The 24,000-nt window shown below is 32.5% G+C and overlaps 1 protein-coding gene across 4 annotated transcripts in view; it reads right to left on the reverse strand.

Annotated features, from left to right (window-relative positions):
• The window catches only part of LOC145291281 (uncharacterized), a 682,583-nt gene that overhangs the window by 141,661 nt on the left and 516,922 nt on the right, over nucleotides 1-24,000 (reverse strand). The window lies entirely within an intron of this gene.

The following is a 24,000-nucleotide window of genomic DNA, read 5'->3' on the forward strand; positions in this document are numbered from 1 at the left end:
TATATATATAAATATATATATATATATATAAATATATATATATATAAATATATATATATATAAATATATATATATATAATATATATATATATAAATATATATATATATATAAATATATATATAAATATATATATATATATAAATATATATATAAATATATATATATATAAATATATATATATATATAAATATACATATATAAATATATATATATATATAAATATATATATATATAAAATATATATATAAATATATATATATATATAAATATATATATATATAAATATATATATATATAAATATATATATATATAAATATATATATATATATATAAATATATATATATATAAATATATATATAAATATATATATATAAATATATATATATAAATATATATATATATAAATATATATATATAAATATATATATATATAAATATATATATATAAATATATATATATATAAATATATATATATAAATATATATATATAAATATATATATATATAAATATACATAGATTCGAAAAAGTTGTCAAAAAACAAATATATAACTAATAAATGTTATCAAAGGCAAGATAAGTTACTTTTCTACCAAACTGGATATATTTTTCGTGTTTTCATTCAATGTAACATGTTTATTCAGCTCGAAAACCATACGGTGTTTACCGATGTATTGGAACATTCAAGATGGCGTCTGATTCTCTCTTTTACATGGTAAGTGTGGGAAAAGATGTTATAAATAAAAAACCGGATAAAATACTGTTAAAAACTCGCTCAATATATGTTACCGTGACAGAGGTTGACATATATTCGGCGGGTTTTTAATAGTATTTTGAATAGTTTTTTATTTATAACACCTTTTTCCAAACTTACGGCGTTAAAGAGGGTGTGAGACGCCATCTTGAATTTTCGAATACATCGGTAAACACTGTATGTTTTTCGAGCTGAATAAACATGTTACATTGAATAAAAACACAAAAAATATATCCAGTTTGGCAGAAAAGTAACTTATCTTGCCTTTGATAACATTTATTTGTTATATATTTGTTTTTTGACAACTTTTTCGAATCTATGTGTACAGTAATACAAACCCACGTATTTTAACAAACTGAAAATATGGATATAAAAAAATGATATTGCATGTTATTTTTGTTATGTGGTGAAATAATCTTAAATAAGAAACATGATTTTTTCTTTAGGTTAATTATTTTTTTACTGTGCAATATTTCATGAATTTATAAAAAATATTGTTTTTGATTTTGAAAAAATATTGTGGTTCATTTTGATTAAAAAATATTCATTTTGATTAAAAATATTCATTTTGATTAAAAAAAAATATTCATTTTGATTAAAAAATATTCATTTTGATTTAAAAAAAAGTTTAATTTTAATATTTGTTTATTGTCTTAACTCATATCAAATGTTTTGCTTGTGTTCTGCTTCAAATATTCATAATCTTACATGCATAATTTTCATTTAATTATATTAAATAAACTTCAAGTTTATTTCAAATCAAATCGTGTTCCTTCACTTTTTAAAATGTAATTTATAAGTAATTAAAGAACGCATTCTAATCTTTAAAATCTATAATACAACGAAATATTCAATTGCTTATAATACTTAAACAAACAACTTGTGTTTTTTTATTATTTTTTTATTATTAATATTAGATGAGTTTTAGTATAAATCATCGTGTTCTTTCTTTATTTTAATCCAATTTTGAAGTTTTGTAACGCTGTCTGTAAAAATTACTGTTCATTATTGACAGTCTAAGAGTTCCACATATCTTGCTTGTTGGGACCTCGGCGATGACGTCATTTTTTCAGCTGGCCGGCCATCTTTATAACGAAGGCCACGGCGGTAGTGCCTTAGGGGTCTATCCTTGGACATCTGTTGTTCCTAATATTCATAAATGACCTCCCTGTCAAAATTGTCTGGGGGATGGGTATGTATGCTGACGACACCACACTCTATAACAGACACGACAGGAAAACAAATGAACACATATCTAAAGAAATGACAGAAACACTAGAGGATGACCTCCGATACGTAGTGGAACGGGGACAAAAATTGATGGTCACCTTCAATGTAGCCAAGAATAAACTTGTTTCTTTCAATAACTACTAGAAATCTTCTCTACCACCAATAGCAATGGCCAAAGACTCTTTATCTGAAAGTACATCATTAAACTCCTTAGCCTAACGTTCACAGGAAACAGGAGTTGGAACAATTACATTGAGAAGATTGCCAGGACCGCTATGAAGAAGGTGGGTTCTCTCTACCGTGCTAGAAAGCTATTAACGCCTGAAAGTATCCTATACCTCTATAAGGCCACCATTCTCCCATGTATGGAGTATTGTTGTCATATTTGGGCTGGTGCATCTGCCACTAGTCTCTCACTCCTAGACAAGGTCCAAAAGAGAGTGGCCAATCTGATAGGTCCTGAACTGTCAGCTAAACTTCAGCCTCTGTCACCTCAACGAAATGTTGCATCCCTCTTCCTACAAGTACTTTAACGGTGATTGCTCTGACGAACTGCAAGCACTTAAATACCCCCAACAAACCCGACAAGCAGCTAAATCCCACCCCTTCTTCAGTAGTTTCTTCCCCAGAACATCTAGACTTTGGAATTCCCTTTTGGGTCCCTGCTTCTCCGACTCTACCGACATGCAGAAGTTCAAGAGTAACGTGAACCGACATCTTGCTGCCCAACTTCCTACACAGTACCCCTGATGCTTATGTCCCTGATAGCAGCCCCCTACAACAAAGTGGCAATGTGCCTTGTTTAGGGTGAAAATGCAATAAAAAAAAAATTATTACAGTAGTGTTTGTTTGTTTCTTTGCTTTTTTTTTTTTTTAATTTTTCTTCCCTTGAAGATTGTAATGCTGGGTATGGGGCAGCCAAACCAGCTGCCAACATTGCCCCGCTTTTTTATTGAAACCAACCGAGAGCTCTTTTTAGTATCCTCGCTGTTCCCTTAAGTGCAATTGTCTGAATCTCTTTTGCACTTGGTTCACCAGGAATATTAGTTAGGTAGGACTTCAGGTTCTTCTTCATAAGCCCTGTGGCACCTATGATAACTGGTATGATTGATATCCCCTTTAGATTCCAGTTTCTTTTCATATCATACATGAGACCTTGGTATTTGGTCTGTTTCTCTCAGCTCTGTTCAGACCGCCATCATTAGGAACACTCACTTCAATCAAGGTTGCAACTCTCTCTAACTTATTCCATAAAACTATGTCAGGTTTCACAGCGGCATTTTCAAGGTAGGTGGCTGTAGGGATTACATGGTCGTAATGTATGGTATATAAGTCATTTCCAACTGTTCTTTCAGGTTGATGTTCCCAGGACTTGCTGCTACACTAGATGTTTAATTTTTCACAGATGGTCCAGTGGAAGTACTTGCATACTCCATCATGTCTCGCTGTATAGTAGCCGTCCCCTAGAAGAACTTTGCAACCTGATATCAGATGACCAACACTTTCCAATTCTGTATGGCAGAACCTGCATTTATTGTCATTACTGATCCCTGCCATCTTCTTGAATGCATTGGTCATCAATCCCTGGTCTTGGGCAGCCATTATGACCCTTTCCTGATCGTGGTAGAGGGATCCTCTTTTGAGCCAGTCCAAATAACCTTCTTTATCTATGTATTCCTGAAAGAGTTCCCCAAGAAAATACTTTGCACACTGATATTGTTCCCATTCTTTAAGGTTCATCTGTTGAAAGGTCTCGGTATATTTCTGCCGGCTCTTTCTCGCTATTTCTGTGGCACACTTGTTTGGTGTTTCGTCCTCATCTGAGAGACAGCTCTGACCAAAATGCTTGGCCAGCTGGGTGACTGATGTTGTTCTGCTGGCTCTTGTCTCTTGATGTTCATATACTATTGAGAGGGTGTCATTCTGGGAGCTTCTCAGATACTGACCGGTGCTCACAATAGTTGCCCTATGTTGATGATTAATCTCTGAGAGTCCCAGACCTCCTTCTCTCATGGGCAAATACAGCCTTGGTAGACACTGATTTCTGTATATTATTTTATGAAGCGTTAGTAGCTTCCGTGTCTTTACATCTAGCCGGTTGATGTATTTTTGTGGCCAGTCACTGATACCAAAGCTGTATATTATTACTGGCATAGCAAGCTGGTTTATGGCAGTAATTTTATTTTTATTCGTGAGCTGGGTTTTGCATATTTTCCTCACCCGGCGTGCATATTCTTTACTAATCTTCTCCCTCATCTTGGCATGTTGTATGTTCTCGTTTTCCTCAATGCCAAGGTACTTGTAAGGCTCATGCTCTTCTAGATCCCTGATGTCGATGTTTTCATTAAGCTGCATATTTTCTGTGTGGGTCTTCTTCCCAGCTCTGAGTGTACATTTGGCACATTTATCCAGGCCAAACTTCATTCTGATGTCACTGGAGAATTTGTGTACTACCTGCAGAAGGTGGTGCAGATCGGTGTCAGAGCTAGCATACAGCTTAAGATCATCCATGAAGAGCAGATGGTTTATTCTCTTGCTTGGATCTCGATGGCGTCCCTGACTCAAATTGTAGGCGCTCGGATTTTTATTCAGGAGCTTGCTTAGTGGGTCTATTGCCATACAGAAGAGTAAGGGAGATAATCTATCACCTTGGAATATTCCCCTCTTGATTTTTACTTCAGGGATGATGGTTTTTCCTACATTGTGATTTAATGATATTGTAGTTTTCCACATCTGAAGGTGAGCAGCCATTGTTTGTCTAATTACCGGGTGGACTTTGTATAACTCAAGGCACCGAAGTAGCCATGAATGTGGCACGCTGTCAAATGCCTTCTGGTAATCAATCCATGCCATGCTCATGTTTTTGTGTCTCTTCCTACAGTCTTCTAGGACGGTCTTGTTGATTAATAGCTGGTCTTTGGTACCGAGGCATTTTCTTCTGCACCCTGTCTGCTCTTTTTCAAGGTAGGTCCCAGAAGATAGATGGTCATATATACCATCGGCTATCAGACCAGTGAAAAGTTTGTAGGTAGTTGTAAGGCAGCATATTGGTCTGTATTTATTTGGCCGTTGTGTCTCCTCGGTCTTGGGTATGAGGTTGGTGTCCCCCTCTGTCAGCCAGGGTGGTGTTGCTTCTTCATCTCTTAGCATCCTGCTGAAGCAATCACTGTAGTGGGGGTGGAGTGCAGTCAATTGCTTCAGCCAAAAGTTTTGGACATTGTCGATGCCAGGTGCTTTGTGGTTGGATAATTGTGCCAGTTTTCTTGTTATCATACCAGGAGTTATGACTGGTTCTGACATCTGAGGCTTGGTTTCATTGAGCCTAATAATATCTTCAATCCACTGGGCCTCTTGATTATATTTGCCTTCTGTTTCAAATAGAGGTCTCCAGTAGTTTTCCAGGGCTTCCTCTGCAGGTGGACTATCTACAGTAATGGTGTCCCTTATCAGCTGCCTGTCCTTTGTTTTATGAAAAGGAAAGGTTGTAAATTTGGGTTGAATTTGGGGCTATCAAAACCAAAGCAAAATATGATGAAAGTAAAAATAAAATAGATAAACCCCATAATTTATTATACCATACCTGTTCACACTGAAACACTTCTGTGGATCTATATTAAAAACCTTGTTAAACTTTGTGACATATTTCCATTCTATGGAGGTCAGGTGCGAACGAACACCCTATAATTTTATTATACCATATTTCTTCAAACTGAAACATAATTATCAAAGTATACTTATGCAGATAGATATGAAAAAGTCTTTATTAAAGTTTGTGCCTATTTCCATTCTATGGAGGCCAGGCGCGAATGCAGACCCCACAATTTTATTATACCATTCCTATTAAAGTTAACACATACTTATCAAAGTATTATTATGTACATCTATATCAAAAACACTAGTAAAAGTTTTTTTTTTATTTATTTTTTTTATTTCCATACTTTGTGGACCAGGCGCGAACGCAGACCCCACAATTTTAATGAACCACCGTTCTGCCAGATCAAACATACCCATTCCTGTGTCTCGATACATCTTCTATCATTATATGCAATCAGTTTTTTAAAATAGTAACCATATAGGAGCCTATTCGTGACCAGACACACACAGACATTCAGCTTTATATATATATATATATATATATATATATATATATATATATATATATATATGACTATATTTTTCTAAAATAAAGTGATGCTTCTATTTTAAACTGTTCTAACTGAACGCATGTAAAATCAATAGTGATGAATGAATGCAAATTCGAAATTTTCTCTTAATCCTTTATTGAATCGACTTGATACAGAAAACTTTCTTTGAAGTCATTATCAGAATAAAGAACTAATTTTCTTCCAAATGTTGCTGACTGTGAAACGACCTTACAGGTTAAAGAGCTGTCACTCAAAAGCAAACCTGCAAAGATTTAGCTGTCAAAACTGTAGGTCTTCACTCGCAACATAAAACATTATAATTATATTAGCAGGGTGAGCCCGGCCTTGCCCAGTCATAAATTTCGCTTAAATTTTACTTCACGCAGATTTCGTATTTATTATTACAAAGCCATTTTTCCTTTGAATATATATATATATATATATATATATATATATATATATATATATATATATATAGGGAGAGAGAGAGAGAGAGAGAGAGAGAAAGCGAGAGAGAGAGAATAAATTACAAAATGATATATATATATCGTAAGATACGTTTAAATATGATATTTTAATGCATGCAGAGTACATATTATTATAAATACAATTATCTATCAATTATTATATTAAACCTAATAATTATGAAAACATACAACTTCCCACCTCCATTCCTTACCTTCTGAGCAATGCCCATACGCGCGCGCACACACACACAAACACACACGTATGTATGTATGTATGTATTTATGTATGTATGTATGTATGTATGTATGTATGTGTATATAGGAGTTTGCATGTGTATGGGAAAAGAAAGAAAGAGACATATGCACACACAGACGGACAGAGAAACGTTATACACAAAACAATTCGAAATCCAAGAGGTTTACGTTGATATTTTAATGTTTGAACAAAAATAGGAAGAAATTAAGTAAATGAAAATTAACATAAAAGAATATCCTTCGTTTATTTATTTTTTTAAGCATTATATGTGTGTGTATATCAATTAACGAAAAACACTAGAATCCACAGTAAGCGGCTAAAAAAATAAATAGACCTGTGTGTGTGCGCACGCGTGTGTGTGTGTGCGTGTTAACAATTCAGACAAACAGCGTGTCCTTTCATCCCGTCTCGCACCTAGAACCATAATAAATCTATAAGTCCAAGCTTTTGGTGAGAAGATTCCACTTAGCTTATCGCCTACATCTGCTTATCAATCTCCATGTGTATGTGTACGTACGTCTATAAACGTGTGTGTACATGACTACGTGTAAAGCATATGTGGTAGTGTGCGGGTGTATATGTATGTATGTTCAAATATGCTAGGGTTTTCATGGGATGTGTGGGTGTCCAATTCAAAGTTTTATGAAAGATTCGGTTTTGAATAGAGGCCGCACAAGTTGTTGACCATTCAAAGTCAAAAATGTTAGAAGAGTCATATTCAAATAGATCTTTACCTTATTGGGTATACCCGTGCCGTGTCCCTCCTACTGCTAACCCTGCCCGCCCTACACTCAAGTTTCCATCATTCACACTGAAGAAGACTGAAGGATCGGTCGAAAATTAAATGCTTTTGAAAGAAACATTCTTGTTTTTTTTCCAAAGACTTTTTGTATTCCTATACATCAACACATAGGAAATAAATACAGAAAAAATACAAACATTTATATATTTTTCATATTGATTTTTTATTCATATATATATATATATATATATATATATATATATATATATATATATATATATATATTATATAAAAGCGAAAATGTATGTATGTATGTATGTATGTTTGGATATCTGCTAAAAACTTTCGACAGACGCGACGAAAATTCACAAACTCGGTATCACATCGAAGCTCCATCCTTTGCTCGAAAAATACCGAAAAATTGGCCAAAAACATTAACTTTTTCATCCCGAAATTGACAATTTTCGACAAGGGGGGGGGTCAACAAAAACGGTCCTCTCGTGACAATGACCGATTCTACGCATCCGCCAGATAACGTCGTGACCTGATTTACTTTAAATAGTTGAAAAACCGAACAAACTCCATGTACGTCGCATTGGCTCAGTTGGTTAAGGCCTTGGTTCATTATCTAAACGTTTTGGGTTCGAATCGTGGTGTGAGATGTTTTTTTATCGATTTTTTAAATTTAAATATTGAACCAGTGTTATTTAAGCCATTTTCACGTAACGTTCGTTTTTCTGCTTTTTTTTTTTTTACTTCGCTTATTCTTAGTGACACCCCAAAATACCCGGGTACCCACCGATTTTTTAAATTTTAATATCGAAACAGGCTTATTTAAGCTATTTTTCACGTGTTCGTTTACTGTTTTCATCGTTCGTTTGCCTTACATTAGTTTTTTTTGTGCTTTTTTTTATTGTTTGATCGCCGCGTAGTGGGGAAAACAGAAACTGGCTTCCGCAACTTAACGTTGTCGCACCTGCTAATTTCGGTTTATAAACGTCAACTTAACACACTTATCAATTCATCTGTTCCCGTGGTCGAGATGGTTAGGTTGCAGGGTTGTTTTTTTTCCATTTCCTTTCCACCTCCGCGTCAAACGTTCGGGGTTCAAGCCTACCTTTATACTAAAACTATTTTTTTTTCTTTTACACCTCCTCCAAACAACCGGCCAACGTTTTTTTTTTTTAACAGGGTTGTTTTAATCACCCCCCCCACCAACACACACCTCCAAACACCCGAGCAACGCCGGGTACCCCCGCTAGTATATATATAAATATAAAATGTATGTTTGTTCATAACCAATGATCCAAATAACCACTGGATGGATTGCTTCGACATTTTGGTTTAGTATTTTCATCGTACCCACGCATGTTTTTATATCGCTTTTTAATTATAACAGTATACTTATTTTATTTATTTATTTATTTTTTAAATTAGGTGGTTTTCTTTGTAACGATGTTGCCATTTTTATTTGGGGAAATATCACCGACCGCTGGTGATTTACCAGCCATGTAACATCCCTAAAAGGAACTTTTGGTCAACATCAGTATCTCGCTTAATGTAAACAGAATTTGTTTACAATATGGGTATATTAGAAATGTTTCACAAATTTTAACCGGGTAAGATTTAATCACGTGGTTATTGAAAATGTAATCATGTGATTAAAATTTAATTTAAATTAACCATGTGTGGTCGCTTTCCTGTCAATTATTCATCGAAAATGGATATTAGCAGCAAAGAGACTATTGTGGGTCGTGTTCTTACTATTCAGAAAATTAAAGATTCAAATGGAATTTGATGTATATTTGTTCAATGACTAATGGGTTTCCTATTTCAGTCACCTAAATTATTTTGAGTGAAATGAGTGTAGGAATTTATATCCAAAACTAAATATTATTTTGACTTAAAAAGTAACATTAATAAACTAAGTTGTAACAAGTTTCATCGTGAAACCACCACGGACTTCTATATCTACTTACGTTATATTACAAACCTGAGCAACCCCTAAAAATCTTTAAATATTGAATTTTTGGCATTTAAAAAAAATAGCAGAATCTGGTAGCTGAGTATCAATCAATAATAATTTGCTGAAAATATTGAAAAAAAAAAAAAAAAAAAAAGCCCTCTCCCGCACGGGCAATAATTTGGTTTTGTGTTTCCCTTGAGTGTTTCCAAAATGGCGGATCGATTTACTAGAACTTTGTATTAGAAACTGAGCACCCCTTAAAAAATCTTTCATTATTGAATTTCTTGCATTTTGGTTAAATTTGTTAGTTTACAATCGCTAATAATCTGCTAAAAAATTGTAAGAAAAAAATATGAAATTAAAAAGAATGGTATTCTTGTGAAATTTGACCCGAATCCTCGGGATTTTCCGTCAATTATGGTCACGGCTCAACCGGCAATCACCGGATGAAGCTGATCGTTGTTCAAATGTCGAAACACTAAATCGACATTTTATTTTTGTATACAAAAATGTATTTTTTAAAATTATTTCTTGAATTATGGGGGTATTTTTTCTTTTATTTTTATAACATCTGTTGACAAAAAATAATGTGTAAATATTCTTGAAAAAAAAACCCAAACTTTTCTGCAATTTCACCTAACCATTTATGGTTTTCTATAAAAAGGATTCATCTTTTCTTATAAAACATCTAAAAAAAAAAACTTTACTGCCAATTTACTTTCAAAAGAAAATGTAACAAAGTTGATCTTTTCTTGAAAAAAAAAATACAACAACTTTTGTTGATAAAAAATTGCAAAAAAATAAAATTAAAATGAATAAGTAAAATGCAACTTTTCTTGAGGAATATATATATATATATATATATATATATATATATATATATATATATATATATATATATATATATATATATATACTAGCAAAAGTACCCGTCATTGACTGGGTTCAAAAACATCCTACAGAAAATGGACTCTGATTTATGAAAGTATAATAGGTTATGAAAAGGAAGGGTTGTAAATTTGGGTTGAATTTGGAGGTATCAAAACCAAAGCAAAATATGATGAAAGTAAAAATAAAATAGATAAACCCCATAATTTATTATATCACACCTGTTCACACTGAAACACTTATCACAATATTCTGTGGATCTATATTAAAAACCTTTTTAAACTTTGTGACATATTTCCATAATTTTATTATACCATATTTCTTCAAACTGAAATATAATTGTCAAAGTATACTTACACAGATAGATATGAAAAGTCTTTATTAAAGTTTGTGCCGCAGACCCCACAATTTTATTATACCATCCCTATTTAAGTTAAAACATACTTATCAAAGTATTCTAATGTACATCTATATCAAAAACACTTGTAAACGTTTTTTTTTTTATTTCCATACTTTGTGGACCAGGCGCGAACGCAGACCCCACAATTTAAATGAGCTACTGTTCTGCCATATCAAACATACCCAATCCTGTGTCTCGATACATCTTCTATCATTATATGTAATCAGTTTATAAAAAATAGTCAACCATATAGGAGCCAGACACACCCACACAGACATTCAGCTTTATATATATGAAATTTTGAGAAAATAAACACACATTTTGTTTTTGTGTTCAATTTAAACAGACTGAGCCACAGCAACGCGTGGCCGGGTAAAGCTAGTTTATATATATATATATATATATATATATATATATATATATATATATATATATATATATATACATGACTACATACATACATATATATACATAAATACATACATATATATATATATATATATGAATACATACATATATATAAATACATATATATATATCTATATATATATATATGAATACATATATATATAAATACATATATATATATAAATACATATATATATATAAATATATATATATATAAATACATACATATGTATATAAATGCATACATATATATATGAATATATAATTATATGAATACATACATATATATATATATGAATACATACATATATATATGAATACATACATATATATATATGAATACATACATATATATATATATGAATACATACATATGTATATATGAATACATACATATATATATATGAATACATACATATATATATATGAATACATACATATATATATATGAATACATACATATATATATACATATGTATGTATTCATATATATATATATGTATGTATTCATATATATATATGTATGTATTCATATATATATGTATATATATGTATGTATTTATATACATATGTATGTATTCATATATATATATATATATATATATGAATACATACATATATATATATATATGAATACATACATATATATATGAATACATACATATATATACATATGTATGTATTCATATATATATGTATGTATTCATATATATACATATGTATGTATTCATATATATATGTATATATATGTATGTATTTATATACATATGTATGTATTCATATATATACATATGTATGTATTCATATATATACATATGTATGTATTCATATATATATATGTATGTATTCATATATATATATGTATGTATTCATATATATATATGTATGTATTCATATCTATATATATATATGAATACATACATATATATATATGAATACATACATATATATATATGAATACATACATATGTATATATGAATACATACATATGTATATATAAATACATACATATGTATATATGAATACATACATACGTATATATGAATACATACATATGTATATATGAATACATACCTATATATATATGAATACATACATATATATATGAATACATACATATATATACATATGTATGTATTCATATATATATATGTATGTATTCATATATATATATGTATGTATTCATATATACATATGTATGTATTCATATATACATATGTATGTATTCATATATACATATGTATGTATTCATATATATATATGTATGTATTCATATATATATATGAATAAATTCATATATATATATATGAATACATACATATATATATATATGAATACAAACATATATATATATGAATACATACATATATATATATGAATACATACATATGTATATATATGAATACATACATATATATATGAATACATACATACATATATATATATGAATACATACATACATATATATATGAATACATACATACATATATGAATACCTACATACATACATATAAATATATATATACATACATACATACATCTATATATATAAATATATATAAATTCGTAGCCCTGCCTGCTTGTTTGTTTTTTGTCCACGATTTGATTAATAAAGGTCCATTTATTTTCTATTTCATTTATTTCTATATATAGTATGATTTTTGCAAAATATACGATTAAGAGGTAATCTTATTTGCATATTACATTAAGGAAAATCGATTTTACTAAATAGTTGTATGTTAGTTACTGTTTATAGTGAGAGAATTATATTAAGAGTTCTATTTAAAATTGTTATTTAAAGTTGATTTATATTGATAGTATATTTAATTTAATTTATTTTGATTTATTAGTGCCGGCATCGATTTTTTAGAAACAGGTTAGAGTTATTTCCCCTGTTGTCTTATTTCTGTGTTTGTGTGTGTGTTTGTATATTGGCTAAAAACTTTCCTCGGGCACATCGGACCGGATCAAAACCGTTGTACTCCTCACATTGGTGTGCATGGCTGTCACCCCAGGAGAAAGCCTCTTCTGATGGCAATACACAAGAAAGCCCGCAAACAGCTTGCTGAAGACATGTCAACAAAGCCCATAGATTACTGGAACCATGTCCTATGGTCTGATGAGACGAAATTTAATTTGATTGGTTCTGATGGCCTTAAGCATGTGTGGCGGCGACCAGTCGAGCAGTACTAAGATAAGTGTGTCATTGCTTCAGTCAAGCATGATGGTGGTATTGTCATAGTCTGGGGCTGCATGTTTGCTGCAGGTATTGGAGAGTTACATCTCATTATTTCATTGAGGGAAACATGAACTCCAACATATACTGTCAAATACTGCCGCAGAGCATGATACCCTCCCCCCAGAAACTGGGTTGCAGAGCAGTGTCCCAGCATGTCAATGACTCAAAACACACATCCAAGACAACCACTGCTTTACTGAAGAGGCTGAGGGTAAAGGTGATGGACTGAGCGAGCATGTCTTCAGACTTGAGCCCAATAAAACATCTTTGGAGCATCCTCAAGCAGAAGGTGGAGGTGCGCAAAATCTCAAATATCCGCCAGATCCACGACGTCGTAATTGAAGAGTGGAAGAGCATTCCAGTGGCTACATGTGAAGCTCTGGTAAACTCCATGCCCAGGAGAGTAAAGGCTGTTTTGGATAATGATGATGACCACACAAAATATTGAGAGTTGACATGTATGTTAATATTGATAACTTTTCGTAAGGGGTGTATTCACTTTTGTTGCCAGGGGTTTAGTTTTTAATTGCTATATTTTGAGTTATTTTGAGGGGAAAATGAATTAACTCTGTTATATATGCTACAGACAGACTAATTTTCTTTGTGGCGTAAAATTATTTTTCAGTGTTGTCCCATGAAGAGATATACTTAAATATTTGAAAAAATGTGAGGGGTCTACTCACTTTTGTGATATACTGTATATATACATATCTACACACACACACACACACACACACACACACACACACACACACACACACATATATATATGTATGTATGTATATATATATATATATACATACATATATATATATATATATATATACATATACACAATATATATTGTTACATGATCCTAAAATAGATTACGTGGTTTAAAGAGAAAGCTTTAAATTTAACTTATTTTGGCCGACGAAGAATGCATCTAGCCTTTTCTTTTCGTTGTTGTCTGAATTGTCGCCGAAGCAAAAGGAGATAAAGAGAGATTGTAGGAAGAGAGAGAGAGAGAGAGAGAGAGAGAGAGAGAGAGAGAGAGAGAGAGAGGAAAGAGTTGAATAAAACGTTCAACCGATATTAACACTTCCAACCTCTTTAGTATGAGACCGAGTTGATAGGTCATCCGGTCAACGCACTTTCTGGCCTCTTTTGGTTCTGGTTTTTTTTAGCGCCAAAAAGAGAACAAAGAAGGGAAAAGGAATACCAAGCGAAATATGAATGGAACGGAAGAGAGAGAGAGAGAGAGAGAGAGAGAGAGAGAGAGAGAGAGAGAAAGGAGGAAGAAGAAAAACAAAGAAGTTTTTTTTTTAGTACACACTTCTGAGAAACCGTCATGGTGAACAGACGGTGAACCCTGCCTTCGGGTTATCGTTGAGAATGAGCGCAAGCCATGGATGAGTGCGGACACTCATCGATTAAAAACTAAACAGAAAACGGATTTGGAATGGACTAAGGATTTGAACCGGATAATCTGAAATGAAAAGGAATAACTTACGGACTTTATAAATTAACATTCGAGTTGTAGACATGCATCATGGAACCAAACACCCAAAATGGAAAAAAAGAAAGGAACCCTAAAATAATAGACTGCCAAAGAAACCTCACATAGGAAAAAATATGAACTGTAAGTCCTCTCTCTATATATACCTCTTCGTGCGACGTAACAGCGATTCGTTCATTTTGCCATTTTTATTGTTTTTTTTATTGATGCATTTTCCATTGGCATTTTTGAACACTAGCGTAAGACACCCCCCTCATGATTCGTTATTTTTTCACCCCCTCCTTCCCTTAACTTATTATTTTCTTTGTAATAAAGTTGATTTAAAATTTAAAACTGCATTTGCCTCCATTCTATCTCACTGTGTTCTGTATTTTATTTTATTTCACTAGTCTGAGAAAGGTGTTCCCCTTCCCTCTTGTTCGATATACCGCATGCGTTTGAATCCGAGGACCAAAATGTATTTTCCTTTTTTTTTCTTTTTGTTGCGTAATCCTCCTTCATCGTTCCCAAAGGAGTGGCATTCGTAACAATATATATATATATATATATATATATATATATATATATATATATATATATATATATATATATATATATATATCAATGTAAATATGCATATATATACATACATGCATATATATACATACATATATATACATGCATACATATATATTCATGCATACATACATACATGCATATATATATATATATATATATATATATATATATATATATATATATCCTATATAATATTTTGATTACAGAAATTCCCCTCTGGACCAAAGTACCGTACATTTCCAACAGCATATGACACATACAAATTTAACTATCTTACATAACTTTCGCCACTATCTTAGCCACTATCTTACATAATTTTCAAACGCCATTCTAGACACATTTAGTCGTTATAATAAAATTCTACATTACATTCTAGGAGCAACATTGTCACAATCGCAACCGCCTTTAGAGGAAATAGTTCCTATTTTTCCCTCTAAATAACAAGTACTCTTACAGCTACCATTCATCACCGTTAGGTATTCTGCTCCAGTTGTGTTCCCTACCATTTGAGCTCTTGACAGATAGATAAGATTTAAAATTAAACCACTTTAAGCTATGAATGAATTTGCTCATGCGCAAACCTAGTAAAAATATGTCGACAAGTTAAAATGAACATTTTGCATTTCAACGTGCCAACATATTTCTGTAGACGTTATTCATCCATCCAAACAAAGATTTTACTCGTTGTAAACTATCTTTGGTGTATAATTACTATTGTCTGTTAATTTCAGTGTTATGTGACCAATAGTTTAAGAGTTTAATATTTTCACACATACACTAGCATACATCTACTGTTTTATTTATATAAATGATTGACAAATTTAATTTATATAAATGATTGACAAATATTATTTATATAAATGATTGACAAATATTATTTATATAAATGATTGACAAATATTATTTATATAAATGATTGACAAATATTATTTATATAAATGATTGACAAATGTAATATACTTATCTTTCCGGTTAGAGCAGGATTTCTCAAAGTGGGCTCCATGGAGCCCTAAGGCTCCCTGGGTAAGGCTGAGGGGCCCAGAAACCCTTTCTTAAAGGGGACCAAATGTTTTATATGGAAAAATTAAATGGTTGCAAACATTTAATTATTTATCTATTTTACTGAAAATAGATATGATACATAACTACAGGTGTAAAGAGTTTCAGGATGGTTCATGAAGAAGTAAATAAAAAATAAATCAACAATAAAAAATAATGGTTGTAAACACAAAAATATAGTAAAATCACGAACAGGAACAAGTAATGAGTTAAAATTTGAAATTAATGTTTTTCATATTTAGTTTAGAAATTATCTTGTTAGTGCTCCATGGAAAACCTTTGTCCTGCTCAGGGGCTCCATGGTGTCTTGGAATTTGAGAAACCCTGGGCTAGAGCATACTGCAAGCTATCTCTTAAGAAAGAAAGTTTTAGATTATTTTAGTTGTGTTAATTTGGAGCACTTTGAAAATGGAAGATTTTAAAACCACATTTAAGCCATTAGATGCTTTTCTATTTCCATAAAACGTCCAAATGTTTTGCAGACAAGAAAAAAAGATAATGAAGCCACTTCAGCTTAGAAAAGTGTATGGAAATCGTTGATAAAAATTATCGCTCGAGATTTTAAAGTTTATAATGAAGTACACACAACTGAACCACTTTGTACAGATGGTGTTCAATTTTTCTTTTATTTCTTTTTTTTTACAGGTGTGTCACCACTTATCAAGGCCCGGAGGACACTCAAGGATAAGGGATAATGAGTGTAAGGTAGTCAGTGTGACAACAGCTCAATAATCGTTTTAAGTGGAAATTGAGCAGAATCGGATTATTCAAGTGGATGGGATAGCAAGACATTGTTCCATTGGACTTGAAGACTACCATGTCGAAGCCAACTGGGAAGCAGGTCAGTGGAACAGAGTTCCATAGGCTGGTAGTTCTCAAAATAAAGTTTTGTTCATGGAATTTGCGTTTAAATTTAGGCACTCATAGAGAGTAAGGGAAATTGTTGGTAGCGATCGTAAAGACATTATTTGAGAGTAACTCACATAACACAACACAACACAACAATTATCAGAAAGGCTTAACATATCGAAATACACCACCCATGATTATGTAGTAAGACTTGGGTATACAAATCGATATAAGGTTTGAATGAAATGATTAAACGGAAAAAAGAAACATTTAGAAAAATTGCAGTATAGTTAACAGGCTACAAACCGTAACGACCCCCCCCCCAAATAGGAAGAAAAAAAGAAAAATAATAAATGATCACACACGAAATAGAATTAAATTCTCTGTTCATTTCTAACACATGGAAGTTTTTGCAGTTTAATGGTACGATTGGAGCATAGAGTGGAGTAGGTGCTAGTGATATTGCAAGAATTAAGAATGGATGGTCACATTCAATGCTGTCAAGAGTAAGCTTGTTTCCTTCAATAATTACAAGAAACCTTCCCTACTACCAATAGCAATGGCCAAGAACACATTACCCAAAAACACTTCCTTTAAACTCCCCAGCCTAACATTTACAGGGAACATGAACTGGAATAGATACATTGAGAGCATTGCCAAGACTGCTGCGAAGAAGGTGGGCTCTCTCTACCGTGCTAGAAAACTACTTATGCCTGAAAGTATCCTGTATCTCTATAAGGCCACCATTTGCCCATGTATGGAGTACTGTTGTCACATTCGGGCTGATGCATCTGCTACTTGTCTCTCACTCCTAGACAGGGTTCAAGAGAGTATATTTGCTGATGACACCACTCTCTATAACAGGCACGAGAGAAGAAAAATTAACATATATCTAAGGAAATGACAGAAACACTAGAGGATGACTTCCAATCTGTAGTGGAATGAGGACAAAATTTGACGATCACATTCAATGCTGTAAAGACTAAGCTTGTCTCTTTCAATAATTACAAGAAACCTTTACCACCAATAGCAATGGCCAAGAACACATTACCCGAAAGTACTTCTTTTAAACTCCTCGGCCTAACGTTTATAGGGAACATGAACGGGAATAGATACATTGAGAGCATTGCCAAGGCTGCTGCAATGAAGGTGTGCTCTCTCTACCGTGCTAGAAAATTAATTACGCCTGAAAGTATCCTGTACCTCTATAAGTCCACAATTGGCCCATGTATGAGATACTGTTGTTATATTTGGGCTGGTTCAGCTGTTGCTTATCTCTCACTCATGGACATGGTTCAAAAGAGAGTCGCCAACCTGATAGGTTCTGAACTGTCATCTAGGTTTCAGCCTCTGTCCCATCGATGAAATGTTGCATCCCTCTGTCTGTTCTACAAGTACTTTAATGGTGAATGCTCTGACAAACTACAAGCACTTTCACCCCTTTGACATGAATACCTCCGACAAACCCAACAAGCAGCTAAATCCCACCCCTTAACAATAGAGATCCCTAGGTGTAAGAAAGCTTTCTACTCCAATAGTTTCTTCTCCAGAACTGTTAGACTTCGAAACTCCCTTCTGTGATTCTGCTTTCCCAACTGTACTGACATGCAGAAGTTCAAGTGCAATGTAAACAGACATCTTGCTACTCATCTCCCTTCATAATATCCCTGCAACTTATGTCCCCGATAGTAACCCCCTACTTCAAAGTGACACTGTGCCTTGTTTGGGGTGAAAATTGAATTTAAAAAAAATGGATGGAGTAACGTTCAGGGATATTCTGTCATTACAAACTAGCAGAACGTTACTACTGTTGACCAAGAGATGAGTCTATCAAGCAGGTGATGATGTATGGAAGTGAAAATTGCATGGCATGAAATGGCATAAAACTGATATGATGAATGTATGAGTCTTAACGACAGGCTTAGATCTGACGACCTCAGAGGAAGATTTAATCTGAACAATATAGGAAAATGAATGAGACTTTTTAGGTTAGTAATATTGGAAATTTGTCAATGTTAATCGGGTCTTAATGCTGTGGAAAGTTGCCTCCCCTTATCTGTTTTGTGCTGCCGTGTGATTTAAGTGTTAAGTAACCTGGAGTTATTCTCCCTTCGTCTGTATATAAAACCGAGTGCATGACGTATGTTCTCTCTTTCTCATTGTGTATGTCATCAGGTGAATAAACAGATATGTCTTTTGCGTCTGTGTGTGTGTGTGTGTGTGTGTGTGTGTGTGTGTGTGTGTGTGTAAAGGATAAAAATATTAAATGTTAATTAATTTGTTTTCTTTTGTCAACCGTTAATATAACTTCCCATATGGAGTCATTTAAGGAAGAAAGGTACGTTTTCTTTATTTACTTCATAATTAACTTACAAAGGTTATTAATTCACCTACAAGTAGATGTAGAACAGTTGAGGTAGCAGACTCAGTTCATATGATTAACCAAGGAAAGCATAGGAGAAACTGGTAAGAATGAGCCCCATAGAGAAGAAGAGAAAAATAAAGACTTGGTCAGATATAGGTTGGTTAGGAAATCATTTCTAAAAGCTGTCCAACACATGCCAACATGGAAAACGGACGTTAAACCAAATATGATAATGAAGGACTATCATTTTTTTTTTAATTTTATTTGTATAATCTTGTATCTTACAGTAGTGATGGGACGATTCCAATATGCTTCCCGATTCCAATACCATTACTGATTCCATAGTAAATTTCCGATAAAATTTCCGATTTCGATTCTTTATAAATCTCTACATATTGAACTATGAAATTGTTTTTGTCTTTTTTCACAATGACCATAAAAACATGTTAAAGGTGCAGATTTTTTTTTCTCTTGTGGAAGATGATCTATCGACTTTAGTTTAAAATCAATAAATCTTTATTGCTGTATCATTTCTACCAGCAGTAAAAGACAATTAATAGAATCGTTTTTTGCATCGGAAAATCAGCACAAATCTTCCCGATTCCAATACCCTCCAAAAGTTCCAATTTTTTGCGATTCCCAATTCCGATTCCAATTAATCGTCCTAACATTCGTTATCAGAATACAAAAAATACTGCGCATATCCAATTATTAAGCTTATGTCACTAAACGTAGGCGATTAAACAAGATTTATGAGAGGTTTTGCTTGGAGTAGAAATCTTGCCACTCGAATTTAGGGTAAATGGTAGGTGTGGTAATTTGTTTATTCTTTATTATTTTTTTCAGCATGAATTTAACCGGAAGTAAGTCCTTATATGGTGAGCCATTTTGGTTTTAATGTAAAAGTAACCCACACAAATATCGAAAGCAAATCCTGAAATAAGATTTTTAAAAATACAGTTTCAGCACAGTAAAAATATACAGGTCAACAGATAATTAAATTCTACTAGTTTTTTTTTTTTTTTCTCAACTGTTAATTATCCTGCACTTTTACTCAGTACCCACTCAACATCCTTTGTTGCAATATTTTTGTCATAATAATAGAGTATGGCCACAAAAATTCGAATTATTATATTTCTAACCAGGCATAATAAGAACGAAACAATCAGATACCAGAATCGCTTGAAAAATATACTGAATCTCTTAGAATTCTTCAATCATAGCTTTTTGTCTGGGTACTACTATCAGCTGATCTTAATTAGATTAATACTACCAATTATTTTTAACCTGGAATTCTTTACAATTCAAAGCTTCTCTGATTGGATTGATGCTGTCAGTTTTTGCTTGGGACAACTATATTTAATATTCGCAATTGGATAATTTTACTTTTTCTACTATGTTTATTTCTCTTTGCATCTCGTTTTGAATCATTTTTCTATTACAAGAATGGATCTCCACTCAAGATTGACCAGCAAATTTCTTGACTTCATAACATAAACGTTAACGCGTGAATAAAAGCCAAATATTTGACTGATCAGAGTGAACAAGTGTTATATGCCTGTTTAACAGTAATTAATAACGTACAAAAACAGGAAAAGGTGTGCTTGAACTTTAACCCCGACAAGAGCAAGAACAACAGCAATAAAAAAAAAAATGACTAAACCTATAGCACATGTAACCTTGAATACTTGCTAAGTAGTTAACATATTCGTATCTATATGGGAAACAAACTGGTCATGGAAAAAAAATGATAAAATGTTAGGGTTGCGATCAGCTGTGATTTTCTTTTCTGTTTTCTTTTTTTGGTCTTGGTTGTAAAATATGTGTTCAAGTGAACCGTCTTTATAATTAGTCAATAAATCAGAAAAAAGGTCGGACAGTCAACCGATTTCATGAACAAAGACATCAGTTATTTTCTTGATGGAGTTAACATATCATGACAGCTAAGTAGGTAGTGACAAAGATATTTTATATATACACTAGCAAAGATACCTGCGCTTCATGCGGAACTTTGGTGTACGCTCGGATACCACTAAATAACTATAAGAGCAACTATTGCTCAAGGTGTTTAAAATTTTTCAACTACCCAAGAATCATGATTGGTTATCCGATTTTAAGATTTAAATTTTGGCCTATATTAGGGACCAAATTTCATCAAAACTTGTTGAAGGGATGAAGGTGGAAGAGGCTGATCTGATTCAAATTCAAAAAGAAGTTCACCGGCGCCATGGTGACGCCCCCCCTCCCCCCGAGATGGTGACGAACCCCAACTTGCTGTGCAAGTGGGTGACTTTATGAAGTGCCACACCAAATATGACCTTAACCTTTGACCTTGACTTTGAAAAATGCTGTGCATTATCCCTAGATCAGAGACCATCATCATGTCAGGTTTGGTCATGATCGGTCAAGTGGTGTGAGCTGTAGAAGGGTATATATGCATAAGCTATGATCTTGACCTTTGACCGTTACCATGAACAATGGTGTGCATCATCCCTAGGTGGGGGACAATCATCATGCCAGGTTTAGTCATGATCCGTCCAACGGTGTGGACTGTAGGAGAGTTGTAAACACACACACACACACCTAAGATTTAAAAATATATCTATTATTAATGGAGATTTTCTATTTGTTTGTCTGTCTGTCTTAAGTCAAATCTATACTATTATTTTTATTAATATTTAATTCAGTTTATTATACTACTAGAAGATGTACCCGGCGTAGCCCGGTGTTAAACGAATGTTAAATTCCTTTAAAAAAAAAGTAAAAAACGGAATGAAACTGAGATATGTGCATGAATAAGACAATCTCCCAAGCATTACCCTTCCCTGAGGAAATGGGATAGCCTAAATCAAGAAGATATTGTCACAATTGGCTGTACATTAGCAATCTCATTACTCCCATTAATATACAATATGTGATCGGAGGGAGCATATTCTTGCTAATAACAATTGGAAAAGAAGCAGCTACATGAACGGTTTATGAGCTTGATCAGAAGAAGAGATGCTCGAAAACAACTGGGTTTATTTCTATGAGATTTAAAACAGGCCACATTGAGGTCTCATAAACCTGTGCAACTTACGTAAAGACGAGAAATACACACTCACAATTATATAAATGCGAATTATATTACATTTTTTTTTACCATACACTGTTACTTTTAAAACAAATATCTACATAGAATTGTTTTTATTTATTTAATTGTTTGCTGCGAGACTGTTACTGTTTACAACAGCGCATTTGAACCATAGTCAAATAAATATCTGACGAAGAGATCTTTCTCGAAATATTATATAATACAGATATACCACCAAACCGACTTTCCCAGGTGACCACGGTGCAAATATAAATATAATATGTATAAGAAATATATGAATATGTGCACATGTATTTGTAAGTTGTATTAATAAAACTTTCTCACCTGCTTCAGCTTGTGTCTTTCCGTTACCTCTGCATTGTACCGCCTTCTACACATTCTATTTAACTACATACTATACAATGCTTCAAGCAAACTACATCCACCTCTTAAATAAATAAATATATTTTTATTATATATATATGTCATTCAAACACTACCGTGTTTGAATATATGGTTAAGTGTTAGTTTTACTCATTTAGAACTGCTTTAAAGCTTCACTTCTCACTCATTTTGCAACCAAATTTTAAACACTTTTTACAGTTCATTTTCTGCTATATTTTGAATAAAATAATTTCAATTTTCGCCCAGTAAAACAAAGGTTATAATAAAATTACTGTTCAAAAATTCTCAGAATTTGTAAGGAACGTAGCGACGTTTTTTTTTTTAATTGGCTGTTAGTTACCATAGCAAACAAATCTGTTACACTATCTCAAATCGGCTGGGAATGGCCTAGATGATGACGTAACAACATATTAAGAAAACTGTCGCTAATAATTCACAGGTAACAAGTGAAACAGAGAGAAAATATTATTTCAAAGCAAAGCCTGGAAAAATCATGGATTACATAGAAAAATGCAAGCATGAAAAGTAATATGGTTAAGATTAAACATGGAAAAGTAAAAGGACTAGTAGTTAAAACTGGAAAAGAAAAAGACGATATTCTAGTAAAAAATATAATACATTTATAACATAAAATATTGCAGTATTAATGAAGAATTGATTATATAAGGTTAAATTGAATTAAAAAAATTCTTAAT

Source organism: Euprymna scolopes, chromosome 12, assembly GCF_053919585.1.
Source record: "Euprymna scolopes isolate OS-2025 chromosome 12, ASM5391958v1, whole genome shotgun sequence".
Taxonomy (NCBI): domain Eukaryota; kingdom Metazoa; phylum Mollusca; class Cephalopoda; order Sepiida; family Sepiolidae; genus Euprymna; species Euprymna scolopes.